This window comes from Sceloporus undulatus, chromosome 1, assembly GCF_019175285.1.
Source record: "Sceloporus undulatus isolate JIND9_A2432 ecotype Alabama chromosome 1, SceUnd_v1.1, whole genome shotgun sequence".
Taxonomy (NCBI): Eukaryota; Metazoa; Chordata; class Lepidosauria; order Squamata; family Phrynosomatidae; genus Sceloporus; species Sceloporus undulatus.
The window spans coordinates 127,856,490-127,866,670 of NC_056522.1; positions in this window are offsets into that span (position 1 = coordinate 127,856,490).

Sequence of the window (10,181 nt, forward strand, 5' to 3'; positions counted from 1 at the left end):
TCTTCAGAGAGAGAGAGGAGGAGGAGCTGGATGAAGGCAGGGGGCTTGCCACAGGAAGCACGAGCCCAGAAAGCCAAAAAGGACAAGGCGCCTCAAGAGCAGGGCTTGAGAAGCCTGCCTTTTGTTATTCCTATCTATGGCTGCAGCCACACTGAAGAGATAACCCGGTTTGGCACCGCTTAAATTGTGTCTTGGCTCAAGGCTATGGAATTCTGGGGGTTGGAGTTTGTTGTGGGGGCCCAGCCCACAACAACTTCAACTCCCAGAATTCCATAGCCTTGAGCCAAGAGCCTTGGTCATAGCCTTGTGCCTTTAGCCTAATAAAAGGCGGGCTTCTTAAGCCCTGCTCCAAGTGGAGGACCTTCTTGTTGGGGTTCCAGAAGGTGGGAGAGGAGGAGACGTCCTGGGAAAAGAGGACAGCCTAGTCACCCAGCCCTTGCTTCAGGAAAGAGGAGGAGGAGGAGGCAGGCAAGGCATGCTTCTTGTTGTTGTTGAGATAAACAAGGAAGCCTCCCTCCCTCCCTTGGTTGTTGTGCGCCTTCAGTTTCCCCCCCACCTTGAATCATATTGGGCAAGGCACACTCTCTCAGCCTCAGATTAGGACCAGGGCAAACACCCCTCTGAAGAAACCTGCCAGGAAAACCCCTAGATAGGGTCACCTTTGAGAGGCAGCATGGTGTGGTGGTTTGAGTGTTGGTGACTCTGGAGGCCAGGGTTTGAGTCCCAGCTCTGCCAGGAACCCACTGGGTGACCCTGGGCAAGGCACACTCTCTCAGCCAATGGCAAAACTCCTTGCCAAGAAACCCCCCACAGAAATGACTTGAAGGCACAACAAACAAACAAACAAAAGGTTTGTTTTAGGGTCACCATAAGTCAGAAAAGACTTGAAGGCACCTGACAACAACCTTCAGGTCATGTCCCACTTCTGGTGACCATATCCTAAGGATTTCTTGGTAAATTTCTTCAGAGTAGTTCTTTTGCCATGGCCAGCCTCTGAGGCAGAGAGTGACCTAGCTGGTGGGTTTACATGGCTGAGCCAAGGTTTGAACCCAGGTCTCCAGAGTCATAGTCCAACACTCAAACCACTGTGCCACACTGGCTCTCCCCTTTATCCATACACACAGGTAAAATAGTCCCTTATCTCCTGCTTTGATTATTTTAATGTGCATTGATGATGATGCATAAATCATATCTTGCAATGGGTCATGATCAAAAGGAAATGAAAATAAAATATCTGGCCCAGTTCTAAGCAGTATCTAGTAAACTCCATTGAAGTAAGTCTCCACCAAAGCAAAAGAAAACCATTAGCTACCAAGGCTGCAAACCTATGACCTTTAATGTCTATTTTGGGGCACAGAGTTGTTCAAAGTTCCCCCTAGAATTAGATGGAGAGGATGGAACCTTACGTACTACTTCCATAAGGCCACAGAATGTTTCACAGCTGGTTCTCAAATTCAGAGGTTTGATATCAGAGAGCCAAAAAAGCAAAACAAAAAGAAATTTGGAAGACACTGTGGAGCTAATGCTCCTCGGTGTCCCAATCATGGCTCTGGAATGTGGGGAGAACAATGCTGGGCCTACAGCTGGCGTAGTCCATTTCAGAACTTGGAAATAATGCATTACAGTAATTTGTCACTTGTTAGTTATCAATTTTTAAAATGATAATTTAAAATTCATTTGTAGTAGAAAAATGAAAAATTAATTTATAAGTTGTTATTTTAATCATTAAATGTTATTTTTTGTGTACCTTCAAGTCGTTTCCAACTTATGGCAACCCTAAGATGACCTTGGAGAAGTCAAGCCTCATTCCTCTCCTCCCATCTCCGCTGACAAGGAAATGGTTTCACTGATGGGGGCTATCAGTGCTTAACTTACCTCTACTGAATGGAGACTTGCCAAACTGGCTCAGATTGGTACCACCCCCACTCCCCTACCCCCACATTGTAAGGTATTGTGCAGCTTCCAGAGATGCTGGGCAACACTATCTAGATTTGAAAGAGGATAAATATCTATACTTAATTGGTTTTGTCTCATATACACAGCTCCATTGTTTTCTACCACCAAATCACCATATCAGTTCCTTAAGGGCATGTTCACCCTTTTGCAAGTGCCTGTTTTTTGTTTTTTGGAAGAAAAAAAACCACCCCCATAGAACAACACTAAGGTCAGGTTTTGCCCCACCCAGATGTGTTCCCTTCATTTTAGGAAACAGCCCCCAAGTAAGGAAGAGGTTAAATAATAGTGGGCTCTTGGTATCTGCTGGAGTTTGGTTCCAAGACCCCTTGTGGATACCAAAATCTGCAGATACTCAAGTCCCATTAAATACAGTGCCTTAGGAAAATGGTGTCCCTTATAGAAAATGGCAAAATCAAGGTTTGCTTTTTGGCATTTATTTGGGTACAGAAAGATGACTGCACAGAGAAAAAGAGAGTCTTTCTGACTCTGTATTGAACCCCTTCTTAACTTGGGGGCTGTCAAGTCTCTGTCTCTGAGACCTCTGAGATTGGTTAGCAATAGCAGCAATAGCAGCTTCATATATATACTGCTTCATAATGCCTAAGCAGTCTCTAAGCGGTTTACAAAGTGTAAGCTAATTGCCCCCAACAAGATGGGTACCAATTTTAGTGACCTCAGATGCAGCCCTGAGTTAATCCTGAGCCCCTGTGACTAGTATTGAACTCACAATCTCATGGTTGGTGAGTGAGTGGCTGCAGTACAGGCATTTAACCACTGCACCACCAGGGTTTTACTGCTTGTGTTGTTTCCCCCCTCTCACTTTGAGAAACTGCATGCATTGAATATAGACTGTTCTGTTGGTTTCTGCTGCTATCTTTTTATGTCTTTTTAAATAAGGAAATAATTGTTTTTACTGCAAAATCCCCTTTCCCTCAACCTGATTGCCTCCCTTCTATCTCATCCTCACATGGAATCACTCTGGTTAATTGTCCGTTTTTAAAACTTCCAGCCCTCCAAAGAGTTAGTCCCTGGAGGAGCTTTTTATCCCAAGCCAGTAAACACAGTGCATTAATGTTAACAAGAACATCTAGAACTAAGGATTCCATAGGACAGTAGTGTCCCTGGGGGAGTGCGGGGTGTGTGGAGTGCACCGGGTGACACCCCAGAAGTGGGGATGATACCTGGTTGTCCCCTGCGGGGCCTTCCCAGGACCTTAGGCCCACTCTCCCAGCTGCCACAGGGCTTTCTGGGCCACTGGGGGTGCATGGGGCCCACTCTTCCAGCCACCATAGGGCTTTCTGGGCCACCAGGGGCACATGTGGCTTACTCTCCCATCTGCTGTGGGGCTTTGTGGGCCACTGTGGGGCTTTCTGGACTGGTGTGGGGCCACAATGTTTTTCCGGTGCATGCTCTTGCATGTGCACCAGAAGTCCCATCCTGAGATGCCCTGCCCCCCACCCCGCACCGGGTGACAACAAGTCGGGGTACACCACTGCCATAGGATGGAGCTATAGCAAAGTGGTGTCAAATTGCACTATTTCTACAATGCAGATGTACCTCCATCTTCTTTGAAAATATTTAGTACATACAAACATATGTGTTATGCAAACAGAAGCAGCAAGGAAGCTGCTTGGAATTATGAGCAGAGAGTTCAGTTCTTTCTCTCATTCTCCTGCCCACCCCCACAAAAAGAGTATCCATATCTATCAGAACCCCCACTGGGAAGGAGAGAACACATATCCTTCCCACCCCAAGTTAGGTGCAGCAATTGTTTGCACATTGTATGGATTTGTGAATGTAACTAATGTCAAGCTTGGCTCATACATCTGAGTAAACCTGACTCAAGTCCATTTGTGGCAGGATTTAGGCCTAGGTGACTCATGGGTTTTTCTGGAGAACCAGGTTTGGGGGACATTTGAACTATCTCATTATTCATGCTTGTACAGTAATTCTATTTTTTAAAAAACCATTACAGAGATGGGCAGGAATTTGAGGGATTTTCTGCCGCTACCTGTACCAAAATAACTTGGCTGTTTTTGTGCATTGACCATCTCACCTGGGCAGAAGGTGCCATTTGCTACTCTGTCTCAAACTGGAAAATATGTTAAATTGGCTGGCTCTGCTCCCAGCAGCTGCATCTCTACTTTCTAAGGCAAGGGTGGGGAACATGCAGCCCTCTAGATCTTGAAGGACTTCAGTTTCCATGGATCCTCATCATTAGCTATGATAACCAGAGCTGATGGGAATTTCAGTGCAACAAAACCTGGAGGGCTGTAAGATTCCTACCACTGTTATAGGAGAATAGTTGAATGGTCCCACCCAAGATATTCAGTACTCCAGAGAGTAGATAGTGCTTCAAGCATTCTGTCTGAAAATGAAATACAAATTTACTTCATTTAGTGCTACAAGTCAAGCTTGTAAAACAGGACCATAAATAACTTCATGATAATTAACATGTAGGTCCCATCTCTGGTTGATATTCAGCTGATGTGTAATTTTAATTTAATTATTTTTCAATGAGAATCAAATCAAATTCGAGTTATTTACTTTAAAGCTTAAAGCATGCTTTTCGCCTTCCTTGGCTGCACATGTGATTATCAAGAGGCAATCCTATTTTCAGCTGCTTTGCATCTGGAGAAAGCACAACATTACAGTAATTAACTTGAAGGAACTAAGGGGCAGAAAAGTCATGCTATTAGTGGAGAGTGAAGTAAGTTCCCTAAACCATAAGTTCAATTGCACTTTAGTTATTTGTGATAAAGTCAGTGCCTTTCTATACACTAGGAAATAATCAAGATGTGCTGCTATTTGTGATGGATTATTTAGAGGTCTAGCTTTTATTTAAATAAGAGATTTTTTAAATAAAAAATATGAACCAAAATAGTAACTGTGGTTAGAAAGCCAAGAAAAGCTTAGTGATTTATTTATTTAGGCATTGAAACACTTGTTTGAATATTCTAACTAGCTGAGGCCACATAGCAAGATTTCAAAGAGCTGCATCCAGGCTAAAACCATGTGTCAAATAAATTCAGGTTGCCAAATCCTTGGATTCCTTGGAGGTGGAACAAGAGCTGACCCATCATAATGCCCAACAGGGGGATTCTGCTAGAGCTGGCATCTCAGTGACAAAGTCACCTCTTCCTGGATGCCATTAAAAGAAAAGCTACATGTGAACAGGGTCCAACATTTGATATTTTGCTGCCTAGGGCAAGGAGCTAAATGACATCCTATTCCACCCATATATATAGAATCTTACTGGACTGGCAGTTTAACTGTACAGTACAGGCCAAAATCCAATATTATCCACATCTTTGCTTTCTGATAGTTAACTGTTTCATGCACAAAGTTATTAAAATGTTGTGAATAAAATTACCCCCAGGCTATATGTATAAGGTAAATATGAAACGTATATGAATTTCCTGTTTAGACTTTGGTCCCATGTCCAAGATATCTCATTATGTATATGCAAATATTCCAAAATCTGAAGAATTCCAAAATCCCAAACATTTTTGGTCCCAAGCATTTTGGATAAGGGGGGCTCAGCATGTACAGTCAGCCCTCCTTATACACGGATATTTTATCCACGGATTCAAGCATCCACAGCTTGAAGATATTTTAAAAACATATAAATTCCAAACAGCAAACCTTGATTTTGCCTTTTTATATGAGGCACAACATTTTACTATGCATTGTATTTAATGTGACTTGAGCTTCCACAAATTTTGTTATTCACGGAGATCCTGGAACCAACCCCCAGTGGATACCAAGGGCCCACTGTATTTCAAAATAGATGATAGAATAAGCCCTTCACCACATAGGAAGGTAAAAGAATAATTTGTGGAGATGTAGGACAGGCTATAGGGAGCAAATGGTTTTGTTCTTGAAGAAAGAGGACTATCAACTGCTGTTCATCCCTCCCCTGCGTCTGCCTTACTTTGCCTTATGGCCACGCTTGCCTTGCACGTGTTTCACAGTTTCAGGCTTACCTAGTGCATGCTCCATGATAATGGCTTCTGGAGGTGGCCAATGTTGGCTTTCCAGATATTTTTTCTCTCCACAACTCTCTCCAGCCCTAATGGGGAACAATTATAGAAACTGCAGTCCACAAATACCCATAAGGTCCCAGTTGGTAACCTCTGCATGAAATCATATCACATCATAGGCCAAATGCTCCTAAAAGGAGAAAACTCAGTCCATTGATAATGTGTCTGGGAAGATACTCACCCACCAAATATTCAATATTCTTGTAGTTAAAGATGAAAAATTAGAAATTTGTATATTTTATATGAAATGTTACATTTCAAAATGATGAAAAGCATATGCTTCTTTGAAAATGATAGTTGGCAACCTGAGGAAAGTGTTCATGTTACATGATACTTCTTCATATTCCTTCTATCCCTGTAAAGGTTCTCAATTATTTGGCAGAAAATAATCCTTGACCTTTGGGCACTGCACACTGCAGTTAGATAATAAGATAACACAATCTAACTGTAGTGCTGAATGCCATTGTCATGTTCTCTGCATGGAGCATTGAAACTGCACCTGTTTAATGGCTTAATAGTGTACTGTTGATGAAGTTCCCATCAGGGGGAAAAGTGGCAGGCCAAATTATGACTGGAATTCTTTGAAAGTTAAAGACATCAAATATAAAATTGCTATTTGGCTAAAAACTGCTGGCCTTATTTTCTGAATCTATTAGAAAAAGGTGATAGAATTTTTTAAATTGTTTCCTGTCCCATTAAGTGATGATTGCCCTGGAGTGACCATGTTTGCTGGAAAAAGACAAAAGTTATGAATCAACAACCAGAATAGAAAACATTTTAGCATTAAAACTGTGGTCTTTAGCATTCAGAAAACTTATTAAAATACATTTTGTTAGGAAATTCAGCTACCAAATATTAGGGACCCAAGTAGCTGTGTGTAGTTTCCAGAAATTGGTCAACATCAAGGGACACACAATAACCACATTCAATATAATTGTCTTGAATTTCTGTTGAAGAATCAGGAATATGCCTTCTGGTGTGGGAATTTACAGATCTTGTATTCCTTACCAGACCTCATATATTAAATGAAACCAAATTACGTTACTACAGCTGTCACACATTTTCTCTGTTACTCCACAGTTTATCAAGCATGTCGTGGTTCTGCATTTGCACATTTTAGTATATTACAAGAAGTAATTTACATGATCTTGATTAAATCTCATTCTAATAAGACCCTTATATATTGAATTTCTTCAATTTGTTCAGAACATAACATATTCAGTTCTTACCCTCCATGAGATCTGTAACCTTTGCTAGCTTTTTATTACTTTAATATTGAATTGGCATGATTGTCTACCTTAACTTCCAAATTGCTAATGAATCACTGATCCTTGGTATTCCTTTCAGAAGCCCATTTGACACATCCTCTCAACTAGTTATTGCACAATGCATAATTACACTGTTTAATTTTAATCCCATTTTGTATCCATTTGACAGCAGTTCCATCAAATATATATTTTATTAGCTTTCCCAAGAGAAACGTCAAATCCAACATTAACTACATTGCATGCCCTTTATGCTATATACCTTTATCAGAGAATACAATATTAATTGAGGCTTGTATTATTAATCATCGATTCACATTCTCCTAATTATCTATGTTCTTTTTTTGAACAGACTATATATTGATGGTCCTATAAGTAAAGGGCCATATATCTTAAATCAGTAGTACTGGCTTAGAAGAGTTATAAAGCAAATTGGTATATAACCAGTTGTTTATGAGTTTCTCAAAATTGCTTTCTGTTCATCTGAGAATATTCAAACATACCAATAATTTTCATCAAAGAAAATTTAGACATACATTATAACACTTCTGCTGATTTCCCTCTTGTTCAGTGATTTGTTCTTAACTAATTTTTGGAAGGCTTTAATATTCAGAAATTATTCTTGTAATAATTCCTGATAGTATAAAAAAGGCACATTGCTAGGAACAAAAGAATACAGGCAGCACCATTTACAATATTTGTGTATTTTTAAAATTAACAACATTTGGTTCCTCAAAGTTGTTCAGAAATATGTCAGAAAACAACAATAAAACAACTTTCTTTAAAATAAAAAGTTGATAAAAATAGAATTAATTGTTATAATTTTCCTCAGTATCATCTCTGATGGAACCAAATGAGCCTTTGGGCATGTCTACAGAAGCCAATTAAGCCAGTTTACCCCTGCCCTCACCATGACTTGTCTACATGATGCAGGGCCAGATCCCCAATTCTTCATGACATGAGACCAGTTCTGTGCTCAATCTAGTTCATCATTCCCTTAAGCCAATGTAACCCCCACCCCCCCAAAAAAAAAACCAGAAACTCACCTTTTGCTCTTGATTTTGCAGGAAAATTCAGCGTAGTGATGGGATGAGGGGGGGGGGGAGTAGCTGTTTTCACACACAGCTATGTCATCTGTCACTGCTACCAGCAGCATCACTAGGGTTGTTGTCACCCGGTGTGGTAACTCATGGTGTCATCCCACCCATTAACCTCCTCCCATACCACACCATACAGAATCTTTTCTACTAATGTTTTCTACTAATGGAGCCCTGGTGGTGCAGTGGTTAAATGCCTGTACTGCAGCCATTCACTCAAAGCCACAAGGTTGCGAGTTCAAGACCAGCAAAAGGGCCCAAGCTCGACTCAGGCTTGCATCCTTCCGAGGTCGCTAAAATGAGTACCCAGACTGTTGGGGGCAAATTAGCTTACTTGCTGTTCACTGCTATGATCTTTGGAATAGCGGTATATAAATAAAACAAATTATTATTATTAATTATTAATGTTACTCATCAATTGTAATTCCTGTAGCTCATTCAATGTAATGGTAATAGTTGTGACATAAATAACTAGCAAAATTAAAATTATATATTTAATTTTCTAAATCATATGTACACAGATACATTGTTTCATGTGCTTAAAGTAAAAATTTGATAAAATGTGATTTTTTAAAAATTAAAATTAGATAGATAGATAGATAGATAGAGATATAGATATAATTTGAAATATTTATTTTCTTTCTGGTGTCTCTCTTTTCTCCTCCCACTGAGCCTCACCCCACTCACACTAGCATTTCAAAGGGTTACAAGCAAATGCCACAGCCCGTTTCTGTCAAAAAGTATATGTTTGAGGAGCAGCCTGTTTCTGCAAAAAAGCATATGTTTGAGGAGCAGTGGTGTCACCTCCACGTAGGGCATCACCTAGTGATGCCATGGCTGCCACAGCTGTCATGAGTTGCTCCCTTGGAGAGTACAATGAGGCATCCAGCCATGTTATCAACATTGAGCAGCTGATTTCTGACCTCAGAGGGAGCAACGTGTGCCGGCGGTAGTGGTACAGGGTGGCACAGCGGGACGTATGTGTAGACCACCACCCAGCATTGCCATGGAGTGTGACGTTAAGTGGGGGAATCTGGGGCAGCTCTGGAGCCAGAATACTTTTGGGAGCCCTCTGTAGGAAGGAAGTTCTACAAGTTGGGCACTGTCTCCCACTAGAAGTGGTCTTTCTTGTGTCTCACCTGGCAAGATCAGATTTACTATTTTGAAATGATTAAAAGCATAGAAAGCCCTATCCGGATTGGGCTGTGGAAAGATCCCATTAGTATTGGATTTGCAACTGGTAGTGCCATTTAGAAGTGCCAATAAGATTTACAGATAGTGTCAAATATAATGATATACAAATTTGTCCAAATAGTTTTGTTAGCCGGAGCTCATTAAGAAGAAAAATGTAGCTCTGGAAACATGGATGATTTCCTGGGTCATGTTACGGAGTTTAAGAGGGGGTGGGAGGGTGGGGGAGGAATGGAAAATGTTCCAATAAGTGACAGCAAGTAACAGATAGTTAAAAGAGCAGATGCTGTGTTGTAGCTACAGTTGCTATCACAGCCAGGGGAACATTTGTTCACCAAAGAATGCAGGAGATGCACATTGAAGTGACATATTGTATAAAATAATGTAAGCAATACTGTGTAATGGCAGGAAGCAGTGGGTATTGCTTTGTACATGAAGCACATAGTAAGAGTCAATGAGCCTGTTGCATTACTGCACAGAGTGCTAAGGGAATGGTCATATATTATTGAACAAACCAGAGACAAAGAAAAAGACTGTCCCTTTTCTTGTTGTTGATGCTGTCTGCCTTCAAGTTGTTTCTGACATAAGGTGACCCTAAGGAGAACCTATTATGGGTTTTGTTTGGCAAG